The sequence below is a fragment of the Ursus maritimus genome, unplaced genomic scaffold, assembly GCF_017311325.1.
Source record: "Ursus maritimus isolate PB19 unplaced genomic scaffold, ASM1731132v1 scaffold_14, whole genome shotgun sequence".
In the NCBI taxonomy this organism is placed as follows: domain Eukaryota; kingdom Metazoa; phylum Chordata; class Mammalia; order Carnivora; family Ursidae; genus Ursus; species Ursus maritimus.
Window position 1 is genome coordinate 45,600,047 of NW_024423786.1, and position 15,679 is coordinate 45,615,725.

The 15,679-nt window shown below is 50.5% G+C and overlaps 1 protein-coding gene and 1 long non-coding RNA gene across 9 annotated transcripts in view; both read left to right on the top strand.

Moving 5' to 3' along the window:
- EPS15L1 (epidermal growth factor receptor pathway substrate 15 like 1) overlaps nt 1–15,679 on the top strand; it is a 96,440-nt gene that overhangs the window by 3,214 nt on the left and 77,547 nt on the right. The window lies entirely within an intron of this gene.
- Nucleotides 5,551–13,352, top strand: LOC103677155. The gene is made up of 3 exons (XR_572329.2): nt 5,551–10,670; nt 10,775–10,874; nt 11,889–13,352. It is a non-coding gene; the product is annotated as an uncharacterized LOC103677155 (long non-coding RNA).

The window sequence follows — 15,679 nt, forward strand, 5'->3', positions numbered from 1 at the left end:
TTTATTCTTTTGAGTGTCCTTGGGTAAGTGCTTAGAACTCATTTAGAAAATGGAAATATAAAAAAAATACTGGGATAATGTGAAGATTAAGCATGTAAAGCACTTAGAACAGTGCCTGGCACATCAAAGCACTCAGCGATACTGTAATTATTATCATCATTTAATTCTCCAGCAGATTGGGACATATGGGAATGTAGACCACAGCAGTAAGAATGCTAAACCTTAAGAGAGCTGATAAGCAGGTAGGCATGACTGGCCAGCTGTTCCAAGGAGAGAGATATGCATACCTGCTAAATCTTGCAAGAAGTAGCGAATTTGTGACACTGTCAGTAAATTAAAAGTATTAAAGATGAGTGGTTATTAACATGTTCTTATAACAGGTACTAAAATGCTGTGTAAACTAGGTGCCATACAGATGTTGGGTATTATTAATAGTTGCTACAGTTTAGGGTGTGTGTGTGGGGGTGGTGGGGTGAAACTCACTTTGGCTCGCTTAATGAAAAAGTGCTCCCAGTTTTTTGGGGGGAATCTTTTTAAAACTATCAAATTTTGACAGTAGCCCTAAATTGAACTTCGGTGATGACAATGGCTGATGTTTATTGAGTGCTTTAGAATTTAAGTGCTTAAGAATTTCTAACACGTTGGCGCTTATTCACACAACAAGGAGAGGGGAATTTTTTTTTTTTTTTAAGATTTTAATTATTTATTTGACAGAGAGAGACAGCAAGAGAGGGAACACAAGCAAGGGGAGTGTGAGAGGGAGAAGCAGGCTTCCCGCCGAGCGGTGAGCCCAATGCGGGGCTCGTTCCCAGGACCCTGGGATCATGACCTGAGCTGAAGGCAAACGCTTGACGGCTGAGCCACCCATGTGCCCCAGGAGAGAGGAATTCTTATTTTACTGATGAAGGATTAGCTTTGGAGGAAGGGAGTGGTTCGCCACTGTGAGTGAAGGTATGAAAACATGAATTGGGTCATATGATTTGCCTACCTATCACCTTTTGGAATAAAATCCCAGTTCCTTCTCAGGAAGCCTTGCTGGTCTGGTGCCTGCCTGCCCTCTCTGGTCTCATTCTTTCCCTGGTACCCACTCTTTCCCGGGTACCCACACTGTGGCCATACTTGCCGCTTTTCTGCTGCTCCCATAGTCTGAGCTTTCTCTGTCCTCCGGGTGTCCCCACTGGCTGTTCCTTCTCCTGAAGTTCTCTTCCCGAAGTTCTCCTCCCTGTTTCTTCCCTTGGTGCTGTCAGTGCTTGGCTCTTTTTCCTTTTTCAGGTGGTAGCTCAGATGTCATTCTTCCCAGAGGCCTTTGCTGACCACTTGTCATAAGTAGGGCCCCCTCTTCTATCCCACCAGCAGTGTGTCTCCTCCACACACCCCTCAGCACCTTTGCTGGTTTACAGAGGTCTGTTTCCCCATTAGACCAGGCACCCGGTGAGAGCAGGTGCAGACTCTTGCTCCTGTGACCAGCACCCAGGAGGTGTCCGGTAAACTCACGAAGCAGGAACCAGTGAGTTACACCTTCCAGCGCCGTTTACAGGTGGCTTTTCTTCTCTACATGTGGGATGGGGCTAGGGGTGGGAGCAAAATTGAAGGAGTTTCAAGAGACTGACAGCCAGGAGTGTATGACAACTTCAGGTCTCTGACTTCTGGGTTTCTTCCTGTTCCTTTATATGTTTGTTGAACAAAGGCATGACCAGGTTTTCTTCCTTCAGGTAGTTATGTCAACAGTTCTCTTTACCTTTCTTAGGTGAAGTTCTGCACCAGGTGTTCTCCTCGAGCTAGGTGGGAGACATAGCCCTTAAGGTGTTTTCAGTCTAGCCGAGGGATCACACAGGTTCACAGATTATTACTGGGGAAGCATGGATATGATTCTAGGATAATTTCTGGTTGGGGGCAGTCAGGGAGTCGCCTGGAGCATGAGGCTGTGCTCTGGTTGGACTGAGGTGTAGGGTGCACTTGGAACGTGGATGGCCCGTTGAAGGTGAGTAAAGCGGTTGCCAGCAGGTTTGTAGAGGGGAGTAGGCCATCGTATTTCTCCTCTGGCCCCAATACTTTAACCATCAGCATCTTTCCTGGTCTGCTCCATACTCCCCCAAATCTATGACACCTCNTCCCTGTACAGTCTTTTCTGACCCTGAATACAAATCTTGCCTGTTTGAAGAGTCAGGAGTCTAGGGTTGATTTCTCCCTCCATTGGTGTCTTGGTGATTTCTCCCTGCCTCCGAGCACAGCTCCCCTTTGCCTCTCCTACCCTGGAAATTCACCTGTGTCCCTCACCCCCTTTGTACCATATGGTCTCATAAGTTACTGGTCGCCGTGCCATCCTTAACTTAAGTGGCCTGTCGTTGGTTGTCATTGAACCTCACAACACTGGTCACTGTAACCCACCAGTTGGCCTTCTCTCTGTCTTCTGCATTCTTTCTCTCTGTCTGCTCCTGTCTTAGGGTCTCCCCACAGAGCATGCCCTTCCCCCACCAAGACCCTTCCGGAGTCCAGCCTCCTGTTTCTCCCTTGCTAACACCCCACCCCTGCCAGCTGCCCGCTGGAATTGGCCACCTCCTTACCCACATCCACCAGTAAACAGGTCTGGGGTTGTCCCCCTTCCTACTTAGCCTCTCTCTCATAGTTCATTCCGCACAACCACCTCCTGCTCCAGAAACCTCCAGCTGCTCCCATTTCACTCCCCTCCTTCTGTCCAGCTTGACTGTTCCTGGTTCAGCATTCCCACGCCCCCTGGGCCTGCTCCACCTGACCTTGCCGGCTTGCTCTCCCACACTTGCCCCATTTTCATGTAAGGCCTTGCTCTTCCCAGTGCTCCCCCTACATACCCCCCCCTTGTGCTGTGATCTCCTGCTTCAACCTAGCCTACCTCCCGCCCATTGGAGACCATTCTCGGAAGCCTCCTTGGTGGTCTCTTGCCTCAGTCCACCTCAATGACAGTTCTCCCTCCTGTACCTTCTGTGGGTCCCTTGCATGGCCCTAGACCCAGGAAGCACATGGAAAGCATTGAGCTCATTGAAGAAGAGAGTGCCCTGTGCCCAAGGAGTTCCACCCCCTCTGCCTTGCCACTGGGGTCCTCCTCCTTTGTCATGTGCTTCCTATGCCCAGGCATTCGAGATGCGTCATCTCTTTAATGGGTGCCAGGTTTTAAGGTTTTTATTCCTATTTTGCAAACAAGAAACTGAGACCCACAGAGATTTAAGTCACTTGCTGCAGTCCGTAGTTGGTGGGTCAGCCCCACATCTGTCTGCCTGCAGAGCCCTGCTCTTTCCCCTATTCCAGGCAGCCTGCTGGGCACCTCGCCCAGAGCAACACCCGGTGAACGTGTCTGCAGTGAATGCCAAGTGCTTGGGGCACTTGTTTGTCCTTTCGTCCCTTGTTTTTTTCTCTAAAATAATTGCTACTCTCTCTGTCTTACTAGAATGCTAATGGTGATGTGGTATAAATTGGTGAGTAGAGAGTCAGGTTTTAGAGTAAAGATTGGCCCTACCCTGTAGGACCCAGAATTCCCTGGCTCTTTATCTTATTGACCTGCATTGGCCTGGTTTGTGGACCGAGTAGCTCCCAGTTAAGCAAGAACATATAAGTTTTGCTCCCTCCACACCAATTTTGAACTTTATTATTATTTTTTAAAGATTTTATTTATTTATTAGAGAGAGCACAGAGGGAGAGGGAGAAGCAGATACCCCACTGAGCAGAGACCCAGATGCAGGGCCTGATCCCAGGACTCTGAGATCATGACCTGAGCTGAAGGCAGACACTTAACCAACTGAGCCACCCAGGCACCCCAATTTTTAACTTTAAAGCAACTTTCCCATGCCTCATTCTTCACCCGATCAGCAAAGAAGGGAACTGTCTTTGATCAGATGGTACCCGAAAGCTGAGTGTCTGCTCTCTGATGCCTCAGGCCGCTTCACGTTATTAGCTGATGGACGACACAACCGCCACCACCCCCATGAGAGACACCTCGGCAGCCACGCTGGGGGCGCTCTCAGGGTCTCCCCACTCAGACTTCACCTGAGCAGCCAGCGTCCACTTGGAAGACTACTTACTCCACGTTCTTCCTCAAAGACAACTCTCCCACCCCATTATCATTTGAGGTTCCTTCAGGGTGTATTTTTTCAGGGTCCCCAGATGTCCTTTCAGTGCCCTCAGTTGTGCAGTATTTTCTGTATCTCAGTTTCTCCATGTGCAAATTGGGAGTAACTCCATATGATGTATCCGCCTCCTGGCAGTGGAGTGTCAGCACCCCACACACCATTCATTCAGCAGATACGTATTGGGCATCTCCTCTGTGCTGGAGACCTCCTGGGCAGTGGGATGTAGCAGTGAACCAGAAGACAGCCCTGTCTCATGGAGCCGAGGTTCTCAGGAGTGGGGCACAGACGGAAGGAAATGAGCAGATACGTAGTGTATCCCGGGGTGAAGTGATCCTCGTGGTGAGAACTGAAGCGGAGTTTAGGGTCCCACGTGTGAGGTTGGGGAGGCCTCAGGAGCCACGGACCGAGCAGGAAAGGCACTTTGCATTGCTCACTGTATCCTCCCGATTCACCCTGGTCAGTCTTATCCTCACTGTATAAAGGGGTTAACTGAGGTCCAGAGGCTACGTCACTTGTGCAAGGTCACACCCAGCAAGCTCGTGCTGACACAGCCCATCTAACGCAGGCCTGGGGCTCTGTGTTGCACTGTAGGTTCTGTTTGTTTGTGCGTTTTATTTTTTAAGTAGGCTTCATGAGGAGCGCAGTGCGGGGCTTGAACTTACTACCCTGAGATCGAGACCTGAGCTGAAATCAAGAGTTGGATGCTTAACCAACGGAGCCACGCAGGCGCCCCTTTTAATTTTTTTTAACTGCCAAGCATACAGCAGTATGAGATCTCATTTGATTTTAAACAGTGGTCATGCCACCTAACCTCTAGATACTGTGGAGTCTGGTGGAGAGAAGATCACTTGTTTAAATTCTTATTTTGTTTTAATCTCATCTCACTGGAAAGTCATGGGAGAAACAGAAGCTGCCTTATCGTCTTTACAGTTTCCCTGCTCGAATGGGTGTTTGGTGCTTCATGGCTGATGCAGAAATGAGTGAGCCATGCCCAGCCCATGAGGCGGGTCGGCTTGGTCCAGGCCATGGTGAAGGCCCAGGCCATGGGTGGTCTGAGCTGGATGAAGGGTGGATAACTTGCTTCTGCTTGGGAAAGGGCTGCATAGAGAAGGGGCGTCTGGGCTGGGCTGTGGGGACGCTGGGAAGAGAGGAAGGCATGCTTTTTCAGACAGAGGCAAAGCAGAATAAACAGAAGCCAGGACACTGGAATTCTAGCTCAAAGGGCCTGAACGTGAGGCCAGGGCTGGGGACTCTGGGGTCCATAGCCCTCTTTTAACTAGGGTGACTTAGGGATTAAAGGAAGAAGGTGGTTTGGTAAATGGGACACAGTTTGTGCCTGGCCTACAGATTGACCTGAGACAAAAGGGACTGACACGGTGTCTGCTTGCCTAGAGAGTGGCCGATGGTGGGGGGGTGGGGAGGGAAGGAAAGGAGACCTGCCCGCTGGGTGGCCCAGAGGGCTGCTCCTGCTTAGAATGCTCTGTCCGCCATAGTAGGCCCAGCCCTCAGTGTCACAAGCTGCTGGAGGGAAGTAGAGGTTGCAGATGACCAGAAACAGCCATGTCCTTAGACTTCCGTCTGGCCCTGCCTCTGCCTACTGCGTGGGATTGCTGTACTTACCGATTTACCAATTACATTTCAGACCAGCCGATACAAAGTCAGTTCTCCTTTTGTGTACACCCGTTGCAAGCTGGGAAGGGTGGTGCCAGGAAGGCTTGCTGTCACTGTCTGCAGACTAGAATTGGGCTTCTGCCCCATCTAGCACGCTGCTCACCTGCATCCCACGCTTCCTGGTTCTACCCTCCCTGTTTGCTCAGCCCTGTGGCCCCTGAGCCTTTTTTGTTTGTTTTTTTAAAGATTTTATTTATTTGAGAGAGCGAGCACGGGCACGAGTGGGGGGCGGGGCAGAGGGAGACAGAGAAGCAAACGCCGTGCTGAGCAGGGAGCCTGACGTGGGGCTTGATCCCAGGACCCTGGGATCATGACCTGAGCCGAAGGTAGACACTTAACCACCTAAGCCACCCAGGTGCCCCAACCCCTGCACCTTTGTTCCAGTTGCTTGCTCAGGCGATGTTCCCTCTTGCCTCAGGGCCTTTACACATGCTTTTTATTGCCCCCTTTCTGGGATGTTCTTCCCCCCCACTTTATTTCTGGGTTAACCTCTACTCCTCTTCCTATCTCAGCTGGCACATCACTTCCTCAGGTAAAGCCTTCCCTGACAGGTTGGCCCAGCTTCTTTGTTGCTGCCTGTGGGGATACTCTGTACTTTTCCACATGCCAGTCTGTAATTTTCTGTTGGTGGGATTATTAGATTGATGGTCAGTCTCCCCTACTGCATAGACTAGGTCCACAAAGGCTGTTTTAATTCATCCTTGGTCCCTAGGTGCTCAGTAATCATCTGTTGAATGAATGGCAGAATGGTAGGGCAGGTCCGCAGTATGTGAGGCAGGGAGGAGCTATGTCATGTTCTTGACGAGTGAAGTGACACGTTCAAATCTGACCGCTTGCGTAGAGAATGCGCAGAGCTGGGGACTAGCTCAGAGAGGTTTGTTGTGATATGGACATGAAGTGATAAAGAACAACCTGGCCTGAGGTTGTTTCCAGAAGAGCAGAAGGGGTTGGTGATTGAAGCAGTGTGTGGGATGGTTATTTGCACTGGGGCATTCTAAGTGTGGGGAGGAGGCAGGAGAAGGAGGCAGGTGTGGTGTGTCCAGCCAGCAGGGCAAGACAGCCTTCCTGGGCGGTGCCAGGTGGGTGGCTGGGACAGGTGAGACAAGAACCATCACCTTGCAGCGGGCCCTCCAGACCTGGTGGGATCCCGTATATAGGGGCAGTTGAGAAGCAGCCTAGCTCCTGGGGGCACCGTCAGATCCCATTTGCTGAGCACCTAGCCGGTGCTGGTCTGGGACCCAGAAGACTAAAACTGAGCCCCTGCCCTTTAGATGGCTCAATCGGAGCTGGGCTTTCAGGCACAGAGATAAGTAGGACCCTGTGTGGCAGGATACCCTTGTGGAGATTGGGTGGCAGCCTACGGAAGTGGAATGAATTGCAGTTGCCTCCACTGGCTTGGAAATAAGGAGAGCAGGAAGAGGGGGCCTGGGTCTTCCTTCCTCTTTTCCCTCTTCCGTTCCAGCAGGACTGGAGGGAGCAGATGGGTGCAGCCTTTCAGACTGGCTGCTCTCCACCCCCTACCACTCGTCAGAGGCCCCTTCCCTGACTCTGGTAACCCAGGTGTTGGGGAGAGATTTGAGGTGCAGGTCTTGTACAGAAGAAGGGAGGGGGTTTGGACACCCACTTTGTGCCCATTCACCACTGACCCCCCATTAGGGAAGTGTCATTGTCTCTGTCCCTGGGCTCATTTCTGAACAAGGAAATGGAGAAGGACAGAGCTAAAAGGACAGGTTTCAGGCCTCCCAGGGAGTCGGGATGCTTGCATCAGCCCTGGCTCCAAAGCCAGTGTTCTCTCCTGTGGACAGCACACCGTGGGCTCCTGGGAGGGCAGGAGCAGCTCTGTCCCTGCTGTGTCCCGAGCCCCTGGAGCAGGCAGGTGATAACTGTCTGTTGATTGGTGGCAGCAGGGTCCAAAGAGCGGCCAGGAGCAGTCTCTCTAGCTGATGGGAGTCGATTAGTGGAAATGTTCTTTCTCCTGGGTGAAGAAGCAGACACCTAGTGCGCTGGTGAAGGGGAGTCAGGGAGGCCTTGAGGCCCAGCATCCTGACGGCCAGGCCCCCACCCTTTCACAGGGCTCCCTGTGTCCCTTCACTGGTGCTGTGAGAGGGTGTGGGGAGGGGGTTCTCTGATTTACTAATGACAGTAACGAGCACGCCTGTTGAGCCACAGAAAATTGGCTTTTCTTAATCCACAAAGGATGTTTGCAGTTTTACATGTCCAGTGGGAAAAGGAAATGATCTTCTTTCGGACTGCTTTTAAAGGGGGAAAGAATAAATAGGAAAAAAAAAAAAAGATCCTCACAGGGACATTATGAAGTCAGGACTGGAAAGTTTGGGGCAGGGATTAGCCCTCTGAATTCCCCCGCACCCTAGAAACAGCACTGTGTGTGGCTGGAGGCGCCAGGACCCGGCAGAGCTAGGTGTGTGCTGTTGAGAACATTTCTCCTGCTGGGAGTTTTTTTTGATCAAGACCAGAACGGTCTCTGAGCCCGGAGTGCCATATCCCTGTATCCACTGTGGACGCTTTCTCCACCGAGAAGAGGATTCCATCGGGGATGAGCAGATGCCCACGGTTGCTGAGTGCGTGCAGGTCGGGGCTGTTGTTTCTGTTGCCCAGACAAGGGAATCGGCATTTTCTTGTACACCAAGCTGGTCCTGTTGGCATTCGGCCTCTTGATTTAATTTTTTGTTGCCTCTTAGCCACTTGGAATTATCCTTTATTTCACGGCTACTAAGCACTTAACCTGCTGTGTGTGCAATTGGATGTTTAAAAAAAATAAGTAAGACTAAGAGAACTAGTAAAAGACTGTTGGAAGCGGCTTAGTCAACTAGTTGAGCGAGAAAATGAGTACGATATGTACTGTAGTGTAGCCAGCATTTGGTGAAATATTGTATCATTTTTTGGCAAAGATCATTTGGTGTGGCGTGCTGTCAGGGCTGTGATGTGATTCTTGCCAAACACACCCTGATTAATAACTTTGCCTGACTTCCCTTCCCACTCCTCATGATTCCTTATAAATAAAGCCAGCTCTTCTGTCTCCGTGACAGTAATAAGAAGGGCAGTAATGGGTACAGTAGCATCTGGGGGTTGTAGAGTGTACTTTACCTACATATTCTCATCCGGTACTTAAAGTAATCCTCAGGGCAGGCGCTGTATTAGTCCCATTCCTTGGCTGGGGAAACTGAGGCCCCAGGAGGCTTTGTAGCTTGTCTTCACTCTGCTGCTGAGTGGTGGAGCTGTGTCTACCCGATCATCAGCCTCTCTGCACCCATCTCACCCACTCCCTCCTGAGACTCCATCAAAGTCTTACCCATTCTGTAAACAAACAAACAAACAAACAAGTTTGTTTTTTAAAAAAGTATACGGAAGGTTTGCTTACAGAGCCAGCGCTGCAAGAGGTAGAATAGGTGTGAGACTTCTGCCTCACCCCCCACCTCCCAGACCTGAAAATGTAGGAAGGAGGGGGCCCCAGTCAGTAGAGTAGCCTTGACAAGAATTGGACATTAAGAAATGTCCCATTTGTAGATTTGGGGCTGTGCGAATGTGGAGAAGAGAGAGACTCATTTCAGTTGGGGAATTGGGGAAGTTTTTAAAGCAGGGGCTCGGTTGCGGGGCTGGGAGGTAATTGGCCTTGAGCAGGCACAGTGCCCCCCGCCAGGCATAGGGAGTAATTTGTGCCCAGAGAAGGAGCATCCGGTGCCCAGTATGTAGAGAACCTGCCAGAGCAGGAAGGAGAGCTGGGATTGAGCGCTGTGTGTTTGCGAGTGTGTGCAAGTGTGAGTGAGTGTGAGTGTCCAGGGAGTGCGTGTGTGGTGGGCAGCGGGGGAGTAGTGAAATTAGCCCAGCAGGGCCAGGGGATGGCTGTGGGGCACCTCGAGAGCTAGGCTGAGGGTTGGAACCTCACGCTCTTCGCCAGCCACAGCGTCTTTTCTGAGCTGGGGAATGACCATGTGAATTCCCCTCCCGGCTCCTGCCAGCATGTTTGCTCTTCTGTATTTGTTCCCTGACTGGACCTGATGCTCCGCTCCACCTCGGCAGTGGCGACTGTCTTGCTCAATCTGGGATCCTACTGGGTACCTGGTGCCTAGAAGACCCAGGCTCTGTAGAAGAGCAGTGGGTGCTGGGAGGCTGATGATGCCACCCTCAGAGAGGAGGGGAGGGGCATGGAGAGCGGCCGACCTGATCCCGCTGGGGGTCCCCGAGTGCTGGGCAGCATGCCTGCTGAAGGGATGGCAAAGTATCGGGCCAGGGCTCAGCATATGGCAGAGACGTTGGAACCCCAGGGTGGCTGATCTAGGAAAGGAATTTTGGGAAGATTCAGGGCACACTTGGGGAGAGTTGGGAGCACTGTGAGAAGAGGGCATTCTCAAGGAAGGCAGTAGGTGCCCTGCTGTGTAGGGGCCCTTACTGCTGAGCTGTCACCCCTGTGAGTCTGTTCAGGGCCTGGTCCTCTGTGCAGAGGAAGGAAGGACAGAATGGACGGGTGCTGTTCTCTGAGATGCTGGGAAGAGCGATATCCAGGGAGGCTCTGGGGAGGCCAGGGCCGCTTTTGAGCTTAAACAGCATTTTTGGGAGAATGGGCTAGAATCTGCTCCATGCTCTGCCAAGCTGTCTGGGCAAGGTCCCAGGAACTCCTTTTTGTCTGACCCTTTCCAGTCCCATCCACCTGTCCTCTGTGTGGCCACCCTCAACCCCATACCCCTCCCTACCTGCCCGTCCCCTGCTCCCTTCAGGACCCTGCTCCCTTGGTGTTTTCCCACCAGTGGTGTCTCTTTCCATCCGTGTTGCAGGCCTGTCTACGCCCCAGTGCTTCAGCGTAGGTGCTCCTAGGCGTGCTTGTTGTCTTGTATCCCCTCAGACAGGCTCAGCTGGGCAGTGTCGGTCTCCCCAGCCTCACAGGTGAGTGTCTGGGCTGCCGAGTGCCCCCGCCATCCCTGTCTGTTCCTCTGAGCACTTGGCTGCCTTCTGTGTGCGTTGTCACATGTAATGACATTTTCTTCCAGACTAGGAGCTCTGCAAGACGCTCTGTAGAAACTGCTTGAATGGGAATGAGATTTCCACTTCCATGTCCCATAGGGACATCCCAGAGAAGCATGTTTAAAGGTGAACAGCCCCCTTTCTTTGTGTCTGTGCACAGTGAGTGGCTGCACTCCTTGGCTTCATCCTCCTGGAGGCCTACCGAAGTCTCCCCCTGGTCACTCCCCCGTCACTCACTCCGCGTAGCTAAGTGCCTATACAGTTCACTGCCTCTGTGCAAATCTGCTCAGCTCGCTGCGGGGATCATGTTCTGGGCATCTCAGCAGGGCGGGCACAGACCCTCTTACCTCACTGTCCACCCTTCCTGGCAGGCTGAAACCGTGCCGAATGACCCCAAGTCCCTGCCGTTCCCCTCTGCCCTGGAATCCACCTTGCCCATCCCTGAGCCCTGGCTCAGGCTCTGGAGGCTTCAGCTGTGCCTCCTGCTGTCGTAGCCCTCATGTCCCTTGGCACCTTGTGCTGTAGTCCGGTGCTCACTTTGCCTGCCTGTCTCCCTATCTTGAGCCCTAGAGCTCTGTCTCACACCCTTTTGTATCCTTGATTCCTCCTCATTGTGTGGACTTAATGTGTGTTTGCTGAATGAGTGAATGAATGAATTTCAAGGCCCAAGGGCAGACCACTCTTTCAGGAAGTTTTCTGTGAAGAGTAGGTAGGAGGTCAGTAGTTTGAAGTGGAATGGCCTGAGGGGACATTTCTAGGGATGGGATAGGATTTCACATGGCAGCAGGTGGAAGGAGAGGACAAGGAGGAGAACGGGGCGATAAACAGCCAGCGTTGGAGGAATGCTCACCCAATGCCAGGCTCTGGTGGTGGGAATGCGATGAAGAAACTGAGGCACAGAGAGACTGCTCGCCCTCCCCAGGGTTGCACAGTACTCTGGTGGTGGGATAGGACTCGAGTCCACGTCTGTCTGGTGGCACTGTTGACCTCACTGTGGTTCTGCTTCCCCCAGTGCTAGGAGCGCCAGGCCAAGAGGTGTGGGCGGAGACCTTTGGAACTCAGTGTAGGACAGGGTGGTGTGTCAGGGTGGGAAGGTTGCCTCAAGTGACCTCGTTTCTCTTTTATTTCCGTTTCTGATAGATGGGGCCAAGAGCAGTGGTCTCGTGGGAGCGCTGAAGCTTTTACACCTTGAGTCTGCGTTCCTGCTGATAGTTCCTGGCCCTGAACTCCGTCTGGCTGTCTTGTTCACCTTGATGCTTCATTGTGTGTCTAAACTTCGGGGCATGGTTCTCTTGCTCTTTGGTTCTCCTTGTAGGTGGGGACTATAGGCCTTCCCCCCCGTGTCATGTCCCCACCGCAGGCCTTGAGTTCTGAGTGGGTTGGACGGAGGCCCTGCATGCTGTGCTGAATGGCAGGTACACATCTTTGTCATGGCGATCATTTGGGTCTCCAGGGAGAGTCATATTATCTTCGGATCCCTCTTCTTGTATGTGGCTCTTTCCCTTTTCTGTCTTATTTACAAAAGCAGTGTGCACTAATGTAGAACACTGGTGAACTCAGAAAGCCATGGGGTGGGTATGGGGAACCAGTTCACTGGTAGGAATCAGTGTTAGCCTGTGGCGTCCGTCCTGCCACATTCAGGTCCATGTGCATATGTGATCGCTGTGGGCTTACCAGCTGGGTCATCACTGGCTGTGCTGGTTTGGGCCCTCCCTTTGCATTTGGCAAATACCTGACGATCATACCCCGCTTGTAAATGTTCTGCCCATGCTGTTTTACTGCTATGCGGGATCCTCGCCTGGGTCCAGCCTCTGCTGTCACGGGTATTCCTTGCTCTCCAGCAGGGTGAACTGATATAAGCTCTTGCCTTTCCCCACCTCCTGCATAGTTGATCACTTCCTCGGGGCAGACCCTCGGGGAGAGGCCTCACAGTAGCAGAAGGGGTTGTGTGTATGTGTGTGGTAAAGAAGTGCTAGTTTTTATTGTTTGTCAAAAGTATCACACTGCTGGTGATAAAGCTGCTCTTTGTTTATCGTACTTAACACCTGAAGTGGCTTGTACCGTTAGCATCCCTGCCAAAGCAGAAACACATCAAATGTTGGTCTTTAATTATGTAAACACACACTCAAAGTAGAGGGAAGAGTTTAATGAACTCCCATGTGCCCACCACCCGTTTACAACAAATGCGATTTTTTTTTTAAGTAGGCTCCATGCCTAATGTGGGACTTGAACTCATGACGCTGAGATTGAGAGTCATATGCTCTACCAACTGAGCCAGCCAGGCACCCAAACAAATACCGTTTTGCAAATCTCTGCACTTGTCTACCATCCCTTGACCTCCTCTGCCATATACATTTTTATTTCTGAAGTTTTTATTTTAAATCTCAGAAATTGGGGTGCATACGTGGCTCAGTCGGTTTGGCGTCCCAGCTCTTGATTTTGGCTCGGGTTGTGATCTCAGGATTGTGAGATCAAGCCCTGGGTCAGGCTCTGCGCCCAGCGCAGAGTGTGCTCGAGATTCTCCCTCCCTCTCCCTCTGTCCCTTTCCCCCATGCTCTTGCTGCTCTCTCTCTCTCTCAAAATAAATAAATAAATCTTAAAAAAGAATAAATCTCAGAAATCTTATTTCAATTTGCATCTCTGACAAGAAGACCATTTATCTTTACATAACCACAGTGCCACATCAACCCCTTACACACTTGATCATACCTTAGTATTACCCCATTGATAGCCAGTCTGTATTCATATTTGCCTGATTGTCTCAGAATGTCACCTTGTTACTTGATTGTGAGGTCTCCGTTCTCTCTCACTCTTTTTAAAATTTATTTTGAGATAATTATAGATTTACATGCACTTGAGAAAAATAATGCAGAGTGATCCTGTGTATTCTTCACTCCGTTTCCTGCTGTGGTAACACTTTACAAATCTGTAGTACACCAACCATCACAACCAAAACTTTTTTTTTTTTTAAGATTTTACTTACTTATTTGACAGAGAGAGGGAACACAAGCAGGGGGAGTGGGAGAGAGGAAGAAGCAGGCTCCCAGCGGAGGAGCCCGATGTGGGGCTCGATCCCAGGACTCCGGGATCATGCCCTGAGCCAAAGGCAGATGCTTAACGACCGAGCTACCCAGGCGCCCCCACAACCAAAACTTTGACATTGCTGCAGTCAGATAAGACAGGTTCCATCCCACACAGGGATCCCTCCTCTTGGCCCTTTTAGCCACTCCCATGCCTTCCTTCACCTCTGGCACCCACTAATCTGTTCATTTCCAGAAGTTCAGCATTTTAGTGATGTTATATAATGGAATCATTCAGCACATAACCTTTGGAGATTGGCCTTTTTTACTTAGCATAATCCCCTGGAGATTCTTCTGGGTTGTTGTGCATGTCAGTAGTTCATTCCTTGGCATTTTTCATTGCCAAGTGGTATTCCACAGTGTGGGGTGGGGGGGGTGTCACAGTTCATTTAACCAGTCCCCCATCAAAGGACATCTGGTGTGTGTGTCCAGTTTGGGGCAGCTATGAATCAGCCTTCACTAAACATCTGAGTACAGGTTGTTATGTGAACCCAAGTCTTCATTTCTCTGGATGAATGCCCAGGACAGTCACTGGGTCTTGTTATCAGTCACAGGCTTAGTTCTTTTTAAGATACTGCTGAACTGTTTTCCAGAGTAGCTGTACATTTTTACCTTCCCACTGTCCACCTGTGAGTGATCCAGCTTCTCTGCGTGCTCACTGGTGTCATTGTTATTTTCGCCATTTTGTTAGGTGTGTGGTGCCATCTCCCTGTGGTTCTGATTTGCATTTCCCTAATGACTAACCTATGCTGACCATCTTTTCATGGGCTTACTTGCCCTCTGTGTGTCCCCTTGGGTGAAATGTCTCTTCATCTCTTTGGTCTGTATTCTCATTTGATCATTTGCCCCCCCCCTTTTTTTAAGCAAACTCTACACCCAACGTGGGGCTTGAACTCACTACCCCAAGACTGAGTCGCATGCTGCACCCACTGCGCCAGCCAGGCACCACCCCGCTCCCCTATCGTTTGCTTTTGTGCCACTGAATTTTGAGAGTTCTTTATATATTTCAGATACTAATCCTTTGTCAGATCTGTGATTTGCAAATATTTCTGTGACTTGGCTCGTCATCATCTTACCATGGTCTTTCACAGAATAAACATTTTTAATTTTGATGAGGTCCTTCACAGAATAAACATTTTTAATTTTGATGAGGTCCAGTTTCTCAGTTTTTCCTTGTATGAGTCAGGCTTTTGGTATCAAGTCTAAGAACTCTTTGCCCAGCCCTTGATCCTGAATATTCCGTTTTTCCATTTAAGTTTTTCCATTTAAGCCTGTGACCCATTTGGAGTGAATTTTTGTAGAAAGTGTGAGACTTAGATTGAGGCTCATTTTCTTCCTCTAAATGTCCAGTTGCTTCAGCACCGTATGCCAGGCAGGCCTCTTTCCCCATGAATGGCCCTGCACCTCTGTCAGTAGTCGGTCGGCCACACCCATGTGGCTCTGTTTCTGGGCTCTCCGTTGTGTTCCATGGCTCTGTGTGTCTACCCTTCATCACTGCCATGATGCCTTACAGCGAGACTTGAAATCAGGTAGACTGATTCCTCCCAATTTTTTTTTTCTTCTTCAAAATTGTTTTAGCTATTTTGGTTCCTTTGCCTGTCTCTATACATTTTAGAATAATCTTATTTTTATCTACAAAAAATCTTGCTGGAGTTTGGTAGGAATCAAGTGAAACCTGCACATCGGGGCTGTACATGTTAACTGCGCGTGCTGCATCGCCCTGCAGGAAAGCCAGTTGATCGTCTTCCCACCCACAGGACCCAGGATGCTCGTTCCCCCCTTGCCGACTCTGCCAGCCTGATAGCAAATGCTGGTGCTTCCCTCTATTTTGCAGTATGGAAATTGAACATT